General features: G+C 40.5%; 1 protein-coding gene across 1 annotated transcript in view; it reads left to right on the top strand.

The window, feature by feature from the left end:
* The window catches only part of LOC134213654 (WD repeat-containing protein 75), a 128259-nt gene extending 114456 nt beyond the window's left edge, over positions 1 to 13803 (top strand). Inside the window, exon 7 of the mRNA XM_062692905.1 lies at positions 13786 to 13803. The gene's annotated coding sequence lies outside the window, so the exon portion shown is untranslated. The remainder of the gene's footprint in view (positions 1 to 13785) is intronic.
* The last annotated feature ends 7850 nt before the right edge of the window (positions 13804 to 21653 follow it).

Genomic DNA, 21653 nt, shown 5'->3' on the forward strand with positions numbered 1-21653 from the left:
ACCTAGAGAGGTTTGGCACTTTTACACTCTGATATATATCTCCCTCCAGTAGCGTGAGCTCCCAGCGCGCTTGGTGAAATCTTTATTAGGCTTCCCTTTTTTACTAAGGGGAAAAATGCGCAAATTTTATATTTCAGGAACAATTTGAATCTTTCAAAAAATAATTAAAACAAAAAGGTGTAGTGGTTCGAAGATGCTTCAAATAATTTGCAATATCCAAGGGTGTTTGGGAACCTGATACATGAAAATCTGTTGATCGCAGAACATACTCTCATTTTTTGCCGTTCTCGTGTACAAAGTATACGTAAAGGCTATAGGATCATCCTAAAACCGAACTTTTTATAGAAGGCTCGGAGACCCATAGTGTTATATACCAATCGACTCAGCTCGACGAAATGAGGAGATGTCTGTATGTGTGTGTATGCGCAATTTTTTTTTAATCTATCGTTTATTTGGAAGGCACATTTGCCGTGAAGCGTTACGGAGCCGGAATCAGGTTTAACAATACATTTCTTAATTCTTATACATAGTGTTAGTTTTGGGGAACCGAAAGACTCGCGGTTTAGTCGAGGTTAGGGAATACAATAATACAGTAGGAAAGGAAAGGATTTTAGGGTACTTAAGTAATTACGATGCTGATGTTCACAAAGTTGACATTCCTCGCGATGTTTCACATCTGTAACGGGACAAACAAACTTTTTTTTGGGAGACAACGACGAGAGGAAGACATACGGAAGGGATTAACGACAGACATTGAAATGTACAACAAGAGGAAGACATTCGTAATGGGGTTCGACAGACAAGGGAATGGGCAGACAATGATTACAGTCTTACATCAGCAACTTTCAAAAATTGGTGGACCAGGGACATGTACTCAAGATCAAGGCCCGACAACACTTCCCTTATAAGCATTGGTTGTTTTCCTCGGACCCGGAGATGTTTAGTTAGCGTAGATCTGGGGCCACGATGCTCCTCGCACGCCCACACGACATGATCGATGTCCTGATAATCCTCGCCGCAAACACAGAGATTTCCTTCCGAGAGCCCCACTCTGAAAAGATGTGCGTTTAAAGTGTAGTGATTGGACATTAGACGACACATGGTTCGGATGAAGTCTCGTCCTATATTCCTTTTTTATGGACGCTTCGACACCTGCGAGCGAATTGAATACATTCATCTACCCAACTCCCCATTTGTCCATTTCTGTTGCAAGCTGTTTAACCCTAGCAGCAAACATGCTTCCCATAGGTTGCTGCAACTCATATGTGACCAGATTTAGACACAATCAAGTTGCTGAACCTTTTTTGTCTGACTTGTGGTGCTCGGGAAGGTTTCCTGACGAACTAATGTGAAAAAATAATCGAAGGTGATTTTCCGATCGAAAATATCACCTTGCATATCGCCCACCGTAGCCAAAGGGACCCAAGCCATGGTGATTGTGTAAAACCGTTGTGATAAGGCACTCAAAGCTTTTCGTATCCCATTCAGAAGATACGCTGAGTGCTTAAACGGTTTCATTGACCGAAAAGCTTCCAAGGAACTTAGACTATCGGTGAAGATGAAAAAGTGGTCAGGAGGTAGAGATGCGATTTTTTCGAGTGAATAGTGTACAGCTGCTATCTCAGCAGTATACACGGAACTAGGCTCTTCGAGCTTAAAGTAGGCGCTATGAACATTACAAACGCCGCGCAGTGTATCATATCCAGAAAATCTGACAATAACAGTTAGCGAATAAAGGCAATCTCGTCTTGTTCATTTTACGAACAAGTGCAGCTTTTGATGATTAGTACATTTGGGAAATCCCATAAAATTCACTGTAACTTCTGAATGCATGGTTCGATTTTAACCTAATTTGGAATACACATTCATTATTAATGGAACAACTTATGTATGGGATTAGAGGGTCCCTCACAATATGGAACGGCGACGGAAATGGTAGATTTGACACTTAGCCCATATATTTTTGTCAAATTCCGCTGAATTACGTTTAGGGCTTCATACGTCATTCGGTGAAGAGGGACTACTTTAGAAAACGAAAAATTATGTGTAAATTCTTAACACGTGGGTCGATTGCAATCAAATATATTCATTATTTCCTCCTACACCCATGGGTAGATTTCAACTAAATGTGGTATACATTCTTTAATTTCTGAAGACGATTATGGATGGAATAAGTGGGTAATTTCGTAACGTATGATTTTTGAACGCATTTCAATCACATTTAAATCTTCTTTCCAATGGTTTGTATCATTCTTCTTCCCCGCAAGATACATGCTCATACATTGGCGGGCAAAGAAAATCTTTCAATTAATAACTGAAGAAATGCTACTAAAATACCAAGTTGAAAAGCGTCCCAGGTTACATATGGAATTTAGAGCTTTTGAAGACGAAAAAGAAAACGAAGAAGAAGAAGGATTAATCAGAAGAACAAAAATGACGCTCTGAAACAATTGACAAATACACCCATATAATTGAAAACATTTGGATTTCGTGATTTGTTAGTACCGTTTAGACTCAAATCCCAAACAAACTCATATTCCGAACAATCATTACATGGAGATCTATATATAGATTTATATATTTCATATGTGAAATATTCCGTTATTATAGAATAAATAAATAATTTTTCACGCCACGCGTACAGATTAAGGACTTAAGAATCGTCATATAATTTTTGACTCAATAAAATTGTTCAGCATTGATAGTTACAATCAATAAAATATAATTATCAAGCGCGTATATTCTCTATTCTTGCGCTTCCCGATAGAAACAATTGATCAATAAAAATATTTTAATTGAAAGTGTTTTGAATATGAGTCAAAACGGTAATCGATTTTAATCTTATGGTATTTTTTTGGAGCTAATTGCGTAACTACTCATCAGGTAACAATGCTGCTCCTGGCGTGAAAGATAGCACAGACAATTTCAGACTACTATGTTGCACTGCACGTATCAGTGATGCTCTCAAAGGAGTTAAGCGATCATGACTAAAGATACTCAACCTCTATTAAAATCGATTAGGTTTCCGTTGAGTGAAAGTTCCTGAGTACTCCGTTTAGCCATGAGAGCGTCCACAAATCACGTAACACTTAGAGGGGGAGGGGGTTGAGCGAAGTGTGACGTTCCATACAAAATTTTCATATGTTTCATACAAAAAGTTGCCTTATGAAAATGATTTAAAAAAAAGTGAAGTGAGTTCGAACCATTGACGTCGGGATCAAAAGGCCTGCATGTAGACCACATGACCATCGACGCGTAAATGAAGCACTGTTAGTGTAGTAATCATTTAAAGACGTTCGCGCACGCACACGCGTGAGTATGTCATCGACCTTAGGCAGGCGCGGCGCAGGTTCGCAATTGCTTGAGTCCACTAAAGACACTATATATTATAGTGTCTTTAGAGTAAGCCGGTGGCCTCCCATTCCTAGGGTGGACTTTCCTAATGGTGGCATCGTATGCACGCGGGAGTACTGTTACCAGCTGCTCGCCGCTCAGACCGAGAGCATTGTGCTCGCGGCGGAGCGCTTCCTCTATCTCGTCGTTGAAGTACGATGTCTTCGACATACGAGAGGCCTCACCCCTCCTTCCGTCCGCTGAATGCTGATTGTATAGTCGATACTGTAGCGACACCTCGAAAAATACTTGAAAAGCAAAAACAATGATGTATTTTGGACATCTGAATATATTTTGGACTTTTGGTTATATTTTGCGTGTTTTTCGACTTTCTTCAAATAAATAGGAATCATGTGTCTCTATGGCCTCTTTCATAATCACATTTCTAACCACATTTATGTAACAAAATAAACAAAATATAGCCAAAAGTCCATAATATATTCAGATGTCCAAAATACCATCGTTACCCTACAATTTAAAGTTACCTAGAGATACATAAAAGAGATTCTGTTTATCCAGCATTTTTGATTTTCGTGTAATTGGACTGCAATTCTACGCCACTATTATCTGGGAAAGTGCTATTGTACGAAATTGAGTAACAGAGGAAATAATGCTTTTTTGCAATAACGCATCTGTCAGGCATGAAGAAATGAAATAATGCCTTATTTAATCCTTTGTTTCAATAGAGGTTATGAACCTTAGAGGACGACTGTCGCTGCGGTTCGCTGTGTCCTCATTCCTAAACATGTTGTGTACACAACTGTCAAAACGTACTGATTTTTCCTTTGTTAAGCCCTTTTTATCGCCCTATCATCGCCAGCAAAAGATGTCTCGCCAGTCACGACAGCGACAATTATCCTGTATAGTTTATTACCTCTATTTTTGCTTCCCATGGGACTTATACACTTTCATCGATTTTTTCAACAACAAAAATCAATATTTAGCACAGATTTATGGTTTACTAGTTTGCTTATATAATCAATTTTGTGTAAAAATAGTGAAAGTACTAAAACAATCAAATAACTATTGATTCACATTCATTTTTTTGTTTTCTACTATTTTGTGTATCAACAATCGGCAATATCAAAGGTGAAAGAAAGAGATAGCAAAGCATGCGATGCTCCTCGCGTTTGACAGTTTTCCCATGGGAACTGTGTCAAACGCAACGCAAACGTGTCCTATGTGCGGGGCTCTTAAGGTGAAGGTGGGTTGAGTACCAAAACAAAGCTTTGAAAGTGTTAGTACAATAAAAACAGTCATATTGTGTAGTAGTATTGGTGTCGTATTTAAAAAAAACAAAGAATATTAGTAGGGTGGTTCAAAAAACAACCCAGCTCCACCACGCTCAATCGACTCCGTCCCATGCTCCAAGGGTCCTCCAAAAGCCGATTTGAACAAAAACTGATTGAGCACAAGCCGGTTAAAAGTTTGTATGAAAGCTAGTATGGTAAACTAAACCTTTCATTACACTGGCTACAGTGCCTCTCCTCCAAACGCTGGCGAAAAGAGAACCCACATAGCTGAATGAAAACCGCACCTTGGGAAAGATTCATTGATTACGTAACGCGAAAATAGCATTTTATATCCCGCTCACTCCCATGTCACACTTTTTGTATGAAGTATCTGCTCCTGGTGCGATAGATATCACAGACAAATTCTGGCTTTTTTGTTGAATTACACGTTTCACTGATGCTTTCTGAGAAGCCTAATTATCATGCTAAGGATTCGCAACCTCGATTAGAATCGACTCAAAACTATTGGAACGACAATTCAATATGCATTGTCTATGGAATCAAAGCTCTTGAATATTTCATCCAGTCATATGGTCTCCCCCCTCGCCAGAGCCCAATGACGAAGCGCCACAATCAGAATAATGTAAAATTTAACCTCGCCATATGAAGCCTCATACAAACCTGAAACGACCTGTGCACGGTAAGCCCCTATTCAAACCAGCCCAAACCATCGGAAGACACCCAGAATATGAAACATATTCGACTGAGCGTGGCGGAGCAAAATAATTTTTGAGCCACCCTAAATATTAGTTTGCCGCTGCCGGTCCCGGTGTTTACATTCGCTCCGCGATCCGTTTTTAATGGTTTTTCTCGGTCAAAAATAGCAGTTTTTATTAAGTTTTCGCTTCAAACAAGTGACTGATTTCAAAAAGTGATGTTTAATTTGCATTCCATCAACATTTCGGGCTGCTCATGTGCAGAGAAGTGTGTGAAAATTTGATTTTTTCAATGCCCTTTGAGAAGAAGTGAAGTGCAGTGATAAGCCCACCAAATCGCGAACGGCTATTAAATTGGCACGAAACTGCTGATTTATGCTAAAATTCGTGCCGAAATGCATAGGACTCTTTGAAGAAACATGTTCATTATCACGGGAAGTAAATAAATATGCTGTGAGCAGGTTAGTAATTTGAATATCAAACTTTTGTTCGGTGCTGTTCGATGCATTCGAATGTTGGTGGGAGAGGAGTGCGGGAGGTGTGGTATTGACCCGTGGAAGGTCCGGTGCCATATTGACTGCCATCGTGGTACTCTTCCAACTATGTCCTTAAAGCTTGACTTCCACCACTAGGTTTGCTAGTGTTTTAAAATCATGGAAGGACCACATTCAACGGCAAAGATGCCTATATGTTATGTGCCTCCACCCTCCCTCACGTTACATTTTTTGTATGGAAGGTTTATTTTTTTTTTGTATGGATCATAACGCTCACCCTGACCCCTCCCTCCCCCATGCAGCGTTACGTAATTTGTGAAGAATCAGTGAGAGAAGACTTTGTTTACCTTTGGCTTATAAGCCGTAATCAGGGTTTACGCGAGATACTTTTTTTGCTCTGGTTTTTATTCATTCAGACTTATTGGTTTGTTGCGCCTGATCTGTCAAAATATAAATAAAAAACCCGACTTAATCCACCTACAATGAACGCAACCCTTCTTACACTTTTGAATGGTTGTGTGTGCCCAGTGCACATTACAATTTCTATGCATATGACCTTCAATTGAATATAAAATAACTGATATTATCATGCTTTTAACGATTTCAAAATAAAAAAAGGGATATTTCTGGAAATTTATCAAATTTTTAAAAAAATACAAAAAGACTGCAGATTTGATTTGCCGCCTTAAATGGCAATATTACAGCTTCTGTTTAAGCCCAAAAGAGTTCAAATCGGGTCATAGACGGCCAAGATATTGGTGTGACAATTCTTCATTAGTAGTCTGAAAATATGTCTCATATTCGTATTTCACAGATATCTTTGAAACCGAATTTCCGATTGCAGAAAAAAAATTAATGGGTCCAATGACAAAAACATAGCTTTCGTTTAAAGATAAAATCACACAAATCGGTCCAAGGACGACTGAGATCTTGATGGGACATATTTTACCAATGTGTGAAGTTGATACGTCTAATGCTTTATGTTCGTATTTCAGAGATATCTCCGGAGCCCAATGTCTAATTGCAAAAACAAAATACAATGGGTTCAATGGCAAAGTCATAGCTTTCGTTTAAAGATAAAATCATGCAAATTGGTTTACAGACGGCTGAGATATTCATATGACATTATTCTGTTAGTTTTCTGAAAATGCACTTCATGTTCGTATTTCTCACATATCTCTGGAACCAAATGTCCGATTGCAAAAAAAAAAATGAACTCGTACAATGACAAAGTCATAGCTTTCGTTTAGTGTTAAAATCGTGCAAATCGGTCCACGGACGGCTGAGATCTTGATGTGAGATTTTTGTAACGCACACACATACGCACACACGCACACACGCACACACACACACACATACACACATGTGCTCAGTTCGTCGAGCTGAGTTGATTGGTATATACGACTTGGGTCTCCGAGCCTCGGATAAAAAGTCGGTTTTTCAAGCGATCTTTATACCCTTCTTAGGGTGTAAGAAGGGTAAAAAGGGATATTTCTGGAAATTTATCAAATTTTTAAAAAAATACAAAAAGACTGCAGATTTGATTTGCCGCCTTAAATGGCAATATTACAGCTTCTGTTTAAGCCCAAAAGAGTTCAAATCGGGTCATAGACGGCCAAGATATTGGTGTGACAATTTTTCATTAGTAGTCTGAAAATATGTCTCATATTCGTATTTCACAGATATCTTTGAAACCAAATTTCCGATTGCAGAAAAAAATTAATGAGTCCAATGACAAAAACATAGCTTTCGTTTAAAGATAAAATCGCACAAATCGGTCCAAGGACGATTGAGATCTTGTTGGGACATATTTTACCAATGTGTGAAGTTGATACGTCTAATGCTTTATGTTCGTATTTCAGAGATATCTCCGGAACCCAATGTCTAATTGCAAAAACAAAATACAATGGGTTCAATGGCAAAGTCATAGCTTTCGTTTAAAGATCAAATCATGCAAATTGGTTTACAGACGGCTGAGATATTCATGTGACATTATTTTGTTAGTTTTCTGAAAATGCACTTCATGTTCGTATTTCTCACATATCTCTGGAACCAAATGTCCGATTGCAAAAAAATTGAACTCGTGCAATGAGAAAGTCATAGCTTTCGTTTAGTGTTAAAATCGTGCAAATCGGTCCACGGACGGCTGAGATCTTGATGTGAGATTTTTGTAACGCACACACATACGCACACACGCACACACACACACATACATACATGTGCTCAGTTCGTCGAGCTGAGTTGATTGGTATATACGACTTGGGTCTCCGAGCCTCGGATAAAAAGTCGGTTTTTCAAGCGATCTTTATACCCTTCTTAGGGTGTAAGAAGGGTAAAAAGGGATATTTCTGGAAATTTATCAAATTTTTAAAAAAATACAAAAAGACTGCAGATTTGATTTGCCGCCTTAAATGGCAATACTACAGCTTCTGTTTAAGCCCAAAAGAGTTCAAATCGGGTCATAGACGGCCAAGATATTGGTGTGACAATTCTTCATTAGTAGTCTGAAAATATGTCTCATATTCGTATTTCACAGATATCTCTGAAACCGAATTTCCGATTGCAGAAAAAAAATTAATGGGTCCAATGACAAAAACATAGCTTTCATTTAAAGATAAAATCACACAAATCGGTCCAAGGACGACTGAGATCTTGATGGGACATATTTTACCAATGTGTGAAGTTGATACGTCTAATGCTTTATGTTCGTATTTCAGAGATATCTCCGGAACCCAATGTCTAATTGCAAAAACAAAATACAATGGGTTCAATGGCAAAGTCATAGCTTTCGTTTAAATATCAAATCATGCAAATTGGTTTACAGACGGCTGAGATATTCATGTGACATTATTTTGTTAGTTTTCTGAAAATGCACTTCATGTTCGTATTTCTCACATATCTCTGGAACCAAATACCAAATCGGTCCACGGACGGCTGAGATCTTGATGTGAGATTTTTGTAACGCACACACATACGCACACACGCACACACGCACACACACACACATACATACATGTGCTCAGTTCGTCGAGCTGAGTTGATTGGTATATACGACTTGGGTCTCCGAGCCTCGGATAAAAGTCGGTTTTTCAAGCGATCTTTATACCCTTCTTAGGGTGTAAGAAGGGTAAAAATATAAATAAAAGAAATCGACAGTTGTTTGCCAGTTTCAGTTCAATCAAAATGGAACATAAGACCGTTTCTGTAAAGATTCGCATGTTGTTTCCGAAGCAAAATGATGGATACCAGTGTACAGCGGCAGAAAATTGCTATTACGCACCAAAGACGCTACAAATCTCGAATTGCTTGAGACATGTTCGTGAACAGCATCCGGTAGAATTTAATGCTCTACAGCTTGGAAAGCGGCTCACGTCAGATGAGGTTCAACTGTTTCTACACAAGAAACGGTCGAGAATTACGCCATCAAATCCGGAGGAACAGATTGTTGTTCGCTTAACTAAACAGAAGGTAGTTGGAGGTCTAATTAAGTTAGTGACCCTACACAGCTGTCCCTTTGCCAGTATGGCATGGGAGGGTCTGAAGGATATAGTGGACCCAATTTTGGAGGCTTTCAAGTTCACAGTGAACCGTAACAATATAGCGGAGCTAATCGGTAAAACGTGTGAAGAAATCGAAAAGCATATTCATGCCGAGGTGCACAACCAGATGCTCGCATTTAAATTCGACACAACCACCAAAATGCACCGGTCAGTTCTAGGCGTGAGTGTGCAATTTTATAAAGATCTGACATTGACCAATCGTTGCCTCGGTAAGTATTAATTGCAATAGATTTTTGAAAAAAATTGACGAAGAAAAAGCAAGGAATGCAACTCAAAGTATAAAATTGTATTTTCAGATTATAAGTATGTAGTTTTTTCTTATGTTAAAACTTCAGCATTTTTAATAAAAAAAAGTATAAAATCTGTAAACTTTTGAAGTTTATTGTAAATTCCAGATTTCACAATTTTTTATTTAAAATTTAAGGGGAAAAACAAAAATTGGCAACACCACTGCATGAATCCGTACTTATTGAATGAATGTTCGTGGTATTTCTCGGTGTTGCACTACCACAATCACAATTTTTCGAAGAACGGAAAGAGACAGATGACACACCGCCGATGGTAAATCATCCAGAAAGCTCTTTCATCGCCTAATTTTTCTTCAGCCTAAAGTGCGTGTGTATACACTCTTTTTGCCTTTCTCGTATACTAACTATACGTAAAGGCTATATGATCGCTCCAAAAACAAACTTTTTATAGAGGGGCCGGAGACCCATAGTGTTATATACTGATCGACTCAGTTCGACGAATTGAGGTGTGTGTGTGTGTGTGTGTGTGTGTGTGTGTGTGTGTGTGTGTGTGTGTGTGTGTGTGTGTGTGTGTGTGTGTGTGTGTTTCTTTCTAAGCAATGGAGGGGGAATCTGCTCAACAGACATCCTGGGTTGACCAGGAAGTGCGGGGTTAGGGATCACCGAGGGAGGCAAGACTACATCCCCGACCCGCTAAACCGTTTCCATTGCCGCCAAGCCCATAGTCTCTTCGGTACAACCAGAAAGTAATGCTTCAAAGGGGGGCCAGTGCACAACGCACCCTCGAGGTTAGCTGCGTGTCCTTGCAGCACCGAACATCGTAACTCGCTTTTTTAGAAGAACACCATGGTATCGTGCCAGCGCGTTGCCGGCTTTCCAGGTGGCCTTACCACGCCCTATGTCCTCGGAAGGTGGGAAGGGTCGACTTCGCGCCTGCTTCCCTCTGCACGACTGGTATCAAGAATGATGATGCCGCGTGCACCCCAAATTGACCTTTCTGCGATAGGGCCTATTCGCCAGCACACAGAGGGACTTGCCGACGCGGTGCCTACGCCTGCCCCAGCCTTGACGAGGACCCCTTTCCGTCCTCGGGCTCGGAACCCGCCCGGTTGACCGACGCTGCGAAAGCGACGATACCATGTTGTTCTTCTCTTCAGCAAATTTCGGTTTTATGCTATTGTAGTCTCTGCATTTATGTTAATGTTCAAGATTCTAACTCTGAGGCCGAGTTTGTAAGCCCAATGTGTGTCCCTCAATCACTTCACTTCCAGAGGACATTATGGGCAACATAGATATCGCTAAACTCCACGTTTTTAATAATGCAAAGAAGCATTACGTTGCTGCTTAGATACACTCAAGTGACTATGGTAGTGAAAACAGCTTTAGCAGGGTTCGTAATGCTCACTCAATCTCAGGAGCACAGGATAATCACTCTCGTTGTCTTTCCTATCTTCTAGCCTTTTCACGGCATCACCATTGCAAACGGTTGTAGGGAATGAATAGAGTAAGTGCATCACTACGGTGTTATTGTTAATGCTCTAGGTTCAAAGCCCGTCGCGTTATACAATTTCTAAAATTGTTCGACTATACAGCTCGTGAAAAATGAATGAAAGGAAAAAGCGGCGAATTGAAAAAATAATTGCATCTGATAGGCACGATTTTCGATTATTTCCTAAGGCTGGCACTAGAGAATAGAATGATGGGAAAATAATGTTCCTCGCCGAAAACAACAAAACTAAGTCGAGTCTAGTACGAGACACTGAAGACGGCCTTACTGTTGAGGTCGAAATACGTATCTGTCAAGATACATTTAAGTGGTGGAATTCAATGGGATGGTATAAACTCGTCTTAGGACAAGTGAAGACATTCCACTAAAAAGCTCAAAATAATTTTCTTAACCATTGTTTCATGAATTCCGTAGAATGCAAGCGTTTTTATCCAAAACTAATTCCCTTATCTGATAGAGGGAAACTTAATTTATGGTTAATTATCTTAATCTTAATACTATGGTTTTCTCATGAAATGCTTACTCTTGCATGAATTTGCCTTCCAATGTATGTTTACGAACTAAGTTACGCTCAAATCAGTCCCGATATGCCAAGATTTTATACAATAAGTGTAGGATTTGTTTTTTTTTGTTGTTTTCGGCGAGGAACATTATTTTCCCATCATTCTATTCTCTAGTGCTAGCCTTAGGAAATAATAGAAAATCGTGCCTATCAGATGCAATTATTTTTTCAATTCGTCGCTTTTTCCTTTCATTCATTTTTCACGAGCTGTATAGTCGAACAATTTTAGAAATTGTATAACGCGACGGGCTTTGAACCTAGAACATTACCAAAAATACCATAGTGATGCACTCACTCTAATCATTCCCTACTACCGTTTGAAATCGTGATGCCACGAAAAGGTTAGAGGATAGGAAAGACAATGAGAGTAATTATCATGTGCTCCTGAGATTGAGTGAGCATAACGAAGCCTACTAAAGCTGTTTTCACTACCATAGTCACTTGAGTGTATACAGCAACGTAATGCTTCTTTTGCATTATTAAAACGTGGAGTTTAGCGATATCTATGTTGCCCATAATGTCCTGAAGTGAAATGATTGAGGGACACACACAACTCGGCCTCAGAGTTAGAATCTTGAACATTAACATAAATGCAGAGACTACAATAGCATAAAACCGAAATTTGCTGAAGAGAAGAACAACATGGTATCGTCGCTTTCGCAGCGTCGGTCAACTCTTGAGCCTGAGGACGGAAAGGGGTCCTCAAGGCTGGGGCAGGCGTAGGCACCGTCGGCAAGGGTGTGCTGGGCAGAAAGGTCAAGGGGTTGGCATCATTTGATACCAGTCGTGCAGAGGGAAGCAGGCGCGAAGTCGACCTTCCCCACCTTCCGAGGACATAGGGCGGTAAGGCCCTGAAAGCCGGCAACGCGCTGGCACGATACCATGGTGTTCTTCTAAAAGGAGTTACGATGTTCGGTGCTGCAAGGACACGCAGCTAACCTCGAGGGTGCGTTGTGCACTGGCCCCTTTGAAGCATTACTTGGTTGTACTGAAGGGACTATGGGCTTATGGCAATGGAAACGGTTTAGCGGGTCGGGGATGTAGTCTTGCCTCCTCGGTGATCCCTAACCCCTGCACTTCCTGGTCAACCCAGGATGTCTGTTGAGCAGATTCCTCCATTGCTTAGGAAGAGAAAACACACACACACACACACACACACACACACACACACACACACACACACACACACACACACACACACACACACACACACACACACACACACACACACACACACACACACACACACACACACACACACACACACACACACACACACACACACACACACACACACACACACACACACACACACACACACACACACACACACACACACACACACACACACACACACACACACACACACACACACACACACACACACACACACACACACACACACACACACACACACACACACACACACACACACACACACACACACACACACACACACACACACACACACACACACCTCTATTCGTCGAACTGAGTCGATCAGTATGTAACACTATGGGTCTCCGGCCCCTCTATAAAAAGTTTGTTTTTGGAGCGATCATATAGCCTTTACGTATAGTTAGTATACGAGAAAGGCAAAAAGAGTGATACGAGAAAGAGAAATACGTATCTGTCAAGATACAATTAAGTGGTGGAATTCAATGGGATGGTATAAACTCGTCTTAGGACAAGGGAAACAATGGTTGTTTACAAAATAAGTTACGCCCAAGCTGCAAATCGGTCCCAGTTCTGTGAGCTGTGAGAAATGTGAGCTTTTTATACAGATACTTTACATTAAGTACTCAGTGCAAACGAGTTTGTTTACTATTTTTACTGAACTTATACAACAAACTTATAAATAAATAAATAAAAACTTATATTTGGAATTCACTTTTTTCACTTAAGTCTATTTTTTATCCCTAAAACCGCTACCAGCCCTGCTTACATCATATTTGTGGGTATTCGATACTTAGTAAACCCAAGGTACTTTGTATTTTTAAGCTTGCTGATGATCTCGAAAAGGGAATCTTTCTATTTTGGTTGTCTGATGACCAGTTTAAAATACATTTTCAGGAGTTATCGAGCTTTGTGACACGCATACTGGAGAAAATTTAAAAGCAGAAGTTCTCAACCTAGCAGCGAAGTATGGGATTCAAGCTTGGCAGTTTTATTCTGCAACAATCGATAATGCCAGAAATGGAATCAAGGCTGTAAATTGCATAAGATCCGTACAAGAAGATGAAATAATCTCTCATTTCTTCCATGGGGAAGAAGTGAACAATGTTGATGACGACGAATACGACCCATCTATAATCGACCCAAAAGTGGAAATTTATGAAAAAGAATTGGATATAAACCTTGTCGAATGCGTACGTTGTGGCGCTCATACTGTCAACCTTGTAGTTAATGATGCTAGCAGAGGCCACGAAAAAGAACTCAAGGACGTGACGGATATAGTAAAGTCATACCGTAGGTTGGAGGTAAAAAACCGCTTCAAACACACTGGCGTTGCCCTTCCGCCCATACCTAATAAAACACGCTGGAACCATAATTTCCTTATGGTTCAAGCTCTGGACGGAAATCGTGGTTTTTTCTCGGGATTGGGTGTCAAGCATCCTGAGCTTGGTTAGTAATAAACACATGCGGTAATATCTTTTGTTATAACCTTGATTCCTTTTAGACTTATCTGAGAGCTGGCCAATGATAGACGAGTATATTGATGCTTTTAAACCTTTATACGATGCGAGTATCACGTTCAATCGTTGGAGTGCACTATCAGCCAGTTCCACATTGAATGGCTCAAGGCATATGGCCGTGTATCGAAGCTTGGAGACAACCGTTTTAAGGAGAAAATACTGCAATCTATGAATACCCGTCAGAAAACATTGATGAACAACAATGCATATAAAGCTGCGTTGTACTTAGATCCACGTTTGAGCTTTAATGGTTCCGAATTATTTACAAGTACGGAAAAAAATTGCGTGGTGGTAAGTCATACTTATGCTACACTCTATTTTTATTTTAAAAATAAATTTTCAATTTTTCTAGGAGTTTCTGCTAAAGCTGTGGCGCCAAATACAGGCCGATTATGACGCAGGCGAAGGCCCAAGCACATCGAGAATGCCGCAGAAATCAACAAGCCTGAATGAAAACGAATTATTCAACGTCGACGAGTTTATCACCGAGATGTTTGGAGAAGGATCAGGTCTGGACACTCAAAAAGGTTCAAGTCACAACTCCCTAGAACACATTCTTACTAATATTCAGTATCAAGCAAGAGTTCCGGCCAGTGACACAGCCTTTAACATTGTGCATTACTATTTCACGAAAAGGACGGAAGATGATCGACTGTGGAAAATTGCTAGGGTCGTTTTAGCGGCCGCTGCATCGCAGGCCGATGTCGAGCGAGATTTTTCTCAATTTAATAACGTTTATACGGCACTACGAAACAGGTTGGGTGGACAGAACACGAACAACATACTTCAGGTTAAATTGAACAAAGATTTACTTCCGTTTGCAATTCCAGTGGCTCTGGAAAACATTAAATCGAACAAAGATTTCAACCCATGAAAAGCAACACTCATGAGCTGTGAACAAGCGTTTTTTTTTACGATTTCTAATTTGGACCTATAGTTTTAAGGATCTAAAAATAACACTTTTTTAAATTGTCAAACAACATTTAAACAATATGGAATAAATTGTTCAAAACTGCAAATTTCAAGAAATGTGATTTTTTAAATAGATTGAAAATGTGTTCAAAATTTCATTGGAATCGAAGAAGTTTTCTAAATAAAACCACGAAAATTTCTCTCTTCTCCTCCTAGAAGTTATGTTCCGAATGTGGTTGAAATCGAGCTTTGAGAAGTTACGCTTATTTTTTTGTTTTCTAAAAAAATATCCTCCCATACCCACCCAATGAAATTCCACAACCTTCTGAACCGTTTTCCTAAAATGTAATTTTTTTCTCCATTTGTTATAAGATGAGTTAGTACTATCCCATTTAATTCTTCCACCACTTGATTGTAACATTACAGATACGTATTTCTACCTGAACAGCAAGGCCGTCTTCAGTGTCTCGTACTTAACTCGTCTCATGACACTAAAAAACACAGGTAGGCTGCAATATTATGAATGCAGAAATTAAAATATCTGATTTATCTTCTCCTTTATTATATTCCTCATTTATAAGACTATTCCAATTCTTGAATGTAATACAAATCTAGCTGGTTGAAATCGATTCATGTGCTTGGAAGTGATACCGAATAACATATTCATTTTCGAAAAAACGCCTCCCACTCCACTAAATGAACTCCTCATTGATACCCTTTCCATCTACTAAAAAAACCCACTCAACCCCGGAATAATCGACGTTTTGATATTAATGATGTATTCCAAATTTGATTGAAATCTACAAATGCTTTTAAAAGCAATACTGAATTATTGGTTTTCTAAAAAAATCCACTACCCATATATCCTCCCTATTTTCTAACACAGAAATGATTAACTTCATGATATAGAGTTTGAATTTAGTTGAAATCGACCAATGCGCTTTTGAGCCACACTAAATGAAATAAAACCCACCCGCACCATACACTCTATATCGCCAGCTTATCATCTTAGTCGTTCTCTTATTTCAACAGCGAACAAGCTTACTCCTCTCTTGTTACAACTTACGATTCTAGTTAATCGCTGAGTGTTACACTCTCCCACAAACTTGAGTCGCTAGGGCATGGAGAGCAAGTTTATTCGTCTTTGTTTTGAATCCCGAACAACTTTGTCGGATGAGGCACCTTACTCTCCAGAGGCTACGAACAACCGCATGCTTCGATTCACTTGTTCAATAACAAAGCGGAGGAACGAACAATCGTGAATCGACTCATGTTCGCCAGCAGTGCATCCCTGCAGTGGAGTCATCAATGTTTGACCCATCTGTGTAAAAGCTTCTCTCCTCGCTGGCGTGCCCGTATTTGCTTGCAAACAATGGAGGTATGACCTCCACACGAAGGAAGTCTGGAATTCCATGAACCTCCTGCTTCATGGACAGATCAACAGTAACAGAGGAACAGTAAGAGTCTAAGAAGTTAGCACGATTGGTGTCGACCGAAAATGGGCTTACCTCCAGCGTCATATACCAGTGGTAAAAACTCATGAATCGAGATTGGGGGTTTTGTACGAGCAGCTTCTCGAAGTTGTCAATGACCAATGGATTGAGAACCTCACAGCGGATAAGGAACCGGAGCGATAATTCCGCGGAACGATCTGTCAACGGCAGTACTCCCGCAAGTACTTCCAGGCTCATCGTATGAGTCGAATTCATACAACCTAACGCGATACGGAGACAACGGTATTGAATCCGTTGAAGCTTCAGCATGTGTGTTTTAGCTGCGGACTGAAAACAGAAACTACCGTATTCGAGGACCGACAGAATGGTTGTTCGGTACAACGTGACAATCTTCGGGGTGCGCACCCCACCATGTTCCGGTTATTGATCGCATGAAGTTGACCCGTTTTTGGTATTTTTGTGTCAGATACACAATGTGCTTCCCGAAGATGCATTTCGAGTCGAACCAGACCCCGAGGTATTTAGAAGACATGCTATGAGTGATTGTCTTACCCATCAGTTGAAGCGAGAACTTAGCCGGCTTATGTTTTTTTGAAAAGACAACCATCTCAGTTTTCTCCGGGGAGAATTCGATACCCAGCTTTAAAGCCCAAGCAGACAAATTGTCCAAAGTATCTTGCAATGGTCATTGCAGATCAACCGCTGTATTCCACCAAAAAATCGAGATTCTATGGTGTCGTTCCAAAAAATCTTCGAGGTGTGGTCAATATCTGAATGACATAATAAACAATGTTTTCTCAAAACCTCAAATAGGCTAGATGTACCAGTTGTGGCTATAGCACCAGTTGTCGCACTAGTGCTTTATATGCCAAATGGCCAATCAAATCACTGCAAACCAAGTTCATATCGATAAAGCATATTCATATGATACGATAACACCTTTGATTTCCTCCAAAACAAGCAAAGCATAATTGTAAAAATTGATTTTGCTTAATTTTTGACGTCCTTTGCACCAGTTGTCGCACTAGTGGTCCCAATTTGGTCAGTCCCATAAGAAAACAATGGGATTTGCCAAATAAGGAACCAAAATTAAGAATAGTGCCACAACTGGTGCATGCGTTCCTATTATGGATTAATCAATTTTGAGGATTATAACACATTTTATTGTGGTTTTCACAGCTGTTCTAAGGAGCAGGAAGTAAAACTTGATATATAAAGTCTACCCACATGCCTTTTATTTATAAAAAAAATAGTTGTTCTTATGTATGGCGACAATTGGTCCACCCACCCTATATCAACAGCCTGCCGACAAGTCTCAAATGCAATTGGCATATGTACGCTGATGACCTTCAAATATATATGTCTGGACCTATATCAGAAGTGAACAATATTGTACGAAGCATCAAGGCAGATCTTGCAGCGGTGGTCGGGTGGTCAAAGATAAACTGTTTATTCCCTAAGGGACGATTCAAATATGACGTCCACTACTTTTTAAGATTTCTAGACCCCCTCTCCCCTCTGTCACGCTTTTTTGTATACCTAGTATATACAGTGTCACAAAATCGTTGACCCCTCCCTCCTAAAACCTGTGACATCATTGATGAACGACCCCTACCTAACCCAAAGAAGACGCAAGTGATCGTTTTTAGCAAGACGGGCAGAGTTGTTCCGGAAGAACACATCGTATTCAGTGGCTCAAGGATTCCAGTTTGTAACAGTGTAACTAATCTAGGACTGCAGTTGGACTGTAACCTGAGCTGGACGCAGCAGGTGAATGACGTGGTGAAAAAAGTATATGGCACTCATGTCATGTCAAAAGTATATGACATTCCGACGTTTTACGGCAGTGCTCTCTCTTCCGACTCGACGCAAACTAGTGCAAGCCGTGGTGGTACCATTGTTCACCTACTGTGACGTGGTGTACTATCCTGGTATGTCAGCCGCACTCCGAGAACAACTCCATCGCTGCTTCAAATCGGCGATTCGTTTCGTCCACAACCTTCGTCGTCGAGATTCAACCGCTGATGTACGGGCTACTATTCTTGGACACGATCTTCCATCCAACTCCAAAATCCAAATTTTATGGAAATTGAACCCAAGAATGTGTGTTTAGCTAGTAAGATTAAATGTAGTTTTTTGTCATGCAATAAAGTGTAGTTTGTGTATCAAAAGACTACCATGGATAGCATTCTCCATAAGACTTGACAAGAAAAAATCTTTATCTACTCGGCGCCTCGAAGCGTGGACCTCTCGATGTGCAGGCCCTGACACTACCACATAGCCCACTCTAGATCTGTACAAAATTATGTCCCGTATTCTTTTCAACAGATTGAGACCGCTTGAAGAGTTCTTCGTCGGCGAATACCAAGCAGGTTTTCGTGAGGGCCGATCAACGACGGATCAAATGTTTACCCTGAGACAAATCCTTGATAAATTCCGGGAGTACGACTTGCAGACACATCATCTGTTTATTGATTTCAAGGCGACGTACGATTCAGTGAATCGGAATGAATTAAGGCAAATTATGCTTGAACACGGGTTTCCGGCGAAACTGATACGGCTGAATTAAGGCAAATTATGCTTGAACACGGTTTTCCGGCGAAACTGATACGGCTGATTCGTATAACGTTGGACGGATCGAAATCAAGTGTAAGGGTTGCGGATGAAATATCGACGTCATTTGTTAACTTAGATGGATTAAAGCAGGGTGATGCACTCTCGAATTTACTGTTCAATATAGCGCTCGAGGGAACGATTAGGAGGGCTGGTGTGCAAAGAAGCGCTACCATTATCACAAGATCGCATATGCTCCTTGGATTTGCGGACGATATCGATATTATCGGGATTGATCGTCGTGCCGTGGAAGAGGCTTTTGTGCATTTTAAGAGGGAGACAGCGAGGATTGGACTCACGATCAATACCAGCAAAACGAAGTACATGGTCGCTGGCAATCAACGTGGGTTCATTAGTGGTTGTGGTAGCGAAATGGTGCTGGATGGTGAAAAATTTGAAGTGGTAGAAGAATTTGTGTATCTTGGAACATTAGTGTCGTGCGATAATGATGTTACCCGCGTGGTGAAAAGGCGTATTACAGCTGCAAATAGGGCTTATTACGGACTTTGTAACCAGCTTAAGTCCCGTAGTCTGCCAACGAAAACAAAACTCGCGCTGTATACTACTCTGATTCCTCCGGTGGCTTTATACGGCCATGAAACATGGACGTTAAAGGAGGCTGATCGGAGAGCTTCCGGAGTGTTTGAGCGTAAGGTGCTGCAGACAATACTCGGCGGTAAACAGGTGAACAGTATCTGGCGGCGTCGCATGAACCACGAATTGTACCAGGTGTATAAAGGGCTGGATATTATTAAGCTTATACAACACGGCAGACTACGGTGGGTTGGCCACGTTGTTCGTATGCCGAACGAACGTCAAGCGAAGATAATATTTAGTAGAGAACCCGGAAGAGGCCGCAGGCTTCGTGGAAGGCAGCGTACACGAAAGCTTTTTGCAGTTCAAGAGGACCTGAGGGTGCTCAATGTTCAGGGCAACTGGAAGCGATTGGCCCAGGATCGAGTCCATTGGAGATACTCCATTCGTCGTAGGTTCATTGAAGAGCTGAAGCCCATCAAGTAAGTAAGTCTGTTTTTCTTATGCGACACGGTGTATATTATTTTTCATAAATCAGTATCTCTGAAACACCCACCACGTGAAAGTATACTATATATATGTATAGAGTAGAGTGGGGCAAGAGTGCGCGTGGGGTAAGAATACGTTTTCGATTTTTTGAAGTAATAAAAAAAGATAAACTAGCAGCACTGCATCAGTTTGACAGGTATTCTGGCCAACCATTATCATGTGTAATTGTAAAAGATTTGAATAAACAACAAGGGAGATATGGAGTTAGATAACTTTTTGGTCATTTTGCTAAAAATAATTGGATTTCCGCAACTAGTATTTCATTATCATATATACGTTCAATCAGGTGAACATTATACCATTTCGATAACCTATTGTATAGAGTACTTTATGGTACAGAACACTAATCCGGTTGGTTAGCATAGCATAGCAGCATAGCATAGCATAGTTACGGTGTACTTCGTAGATTGGACACTAGTGATACTCATGTTTCTCTTTTGGAATCCTTATTCAGATTGCTATCAGAAATCAAGGTGGGTGTGGTCCTTGATTTCAATCTAGGATAAAAGTCACAAAAGCATGAGGATTACTACTCCTGGCCACGCCCATCTTCACCGTAACTTGGGAGGGCAAGGAAGTGTTGGTGTAGTACTTACTTAACGAGAGGCCCCCAACTCAGCGACACCCTCATAAGTACCACGGAGTTGGATATTGGGGAAGGTATTCGTTGGGTCAGGATTTGCCTGTAGCTGACAATGTGACCGTGGTAGATCTTACACCGCAACACACCACGCAAAAGTGTCTACCCAGCGTTACGGGGGGGTACAGAACACTAATCCGGTTGGTTTTCCAAGAAGTCAAAACCATTACTTGAATATTTTTTGGGACTGTGGGGTAAAAGTACGCAGGAACCGGTGGGGCAAGAGTACGCATATGAATCTTCAAGTTATGATGTCAAACCCATATCTCCGGCCAAAATAAGACTTCTTCCAAAGCGTGAAGATTCACAACTAAGAAAAAAGGGACAGAATTCGAAATTATCACAAGTTTAGGATAAGTTGAAGTAGTTCGGTGTTAGAAAGGACTTAGCAAACAAAGCACTGAAGCGAAATAATGAAATAGTATTAGGACTTGTTGTACACCTAAACATAGTACGAAAACACAACTTTATACAAATGATATTTTCATTAAATCAAAAGAAACATTCATAAATTACGCAACGTTTAGCTGGGAGGGGTTGCGA

The sequence above is a fragment of the Armigeres subalbatus genome, chromosome 2, assembly GCF_024139115.2.
Source record: "Armigeres subalbatus isolate Guangzhou_Male chromosome 2, GZ_Asu_2, whole genome shotgun sequence".
NCBI classification, from domain to species: Eukaryota; Metazoa; Arthropoda; class Insecta; order Diptera; family Culicidae; genus Armigeres; species Armigeres subalbatus.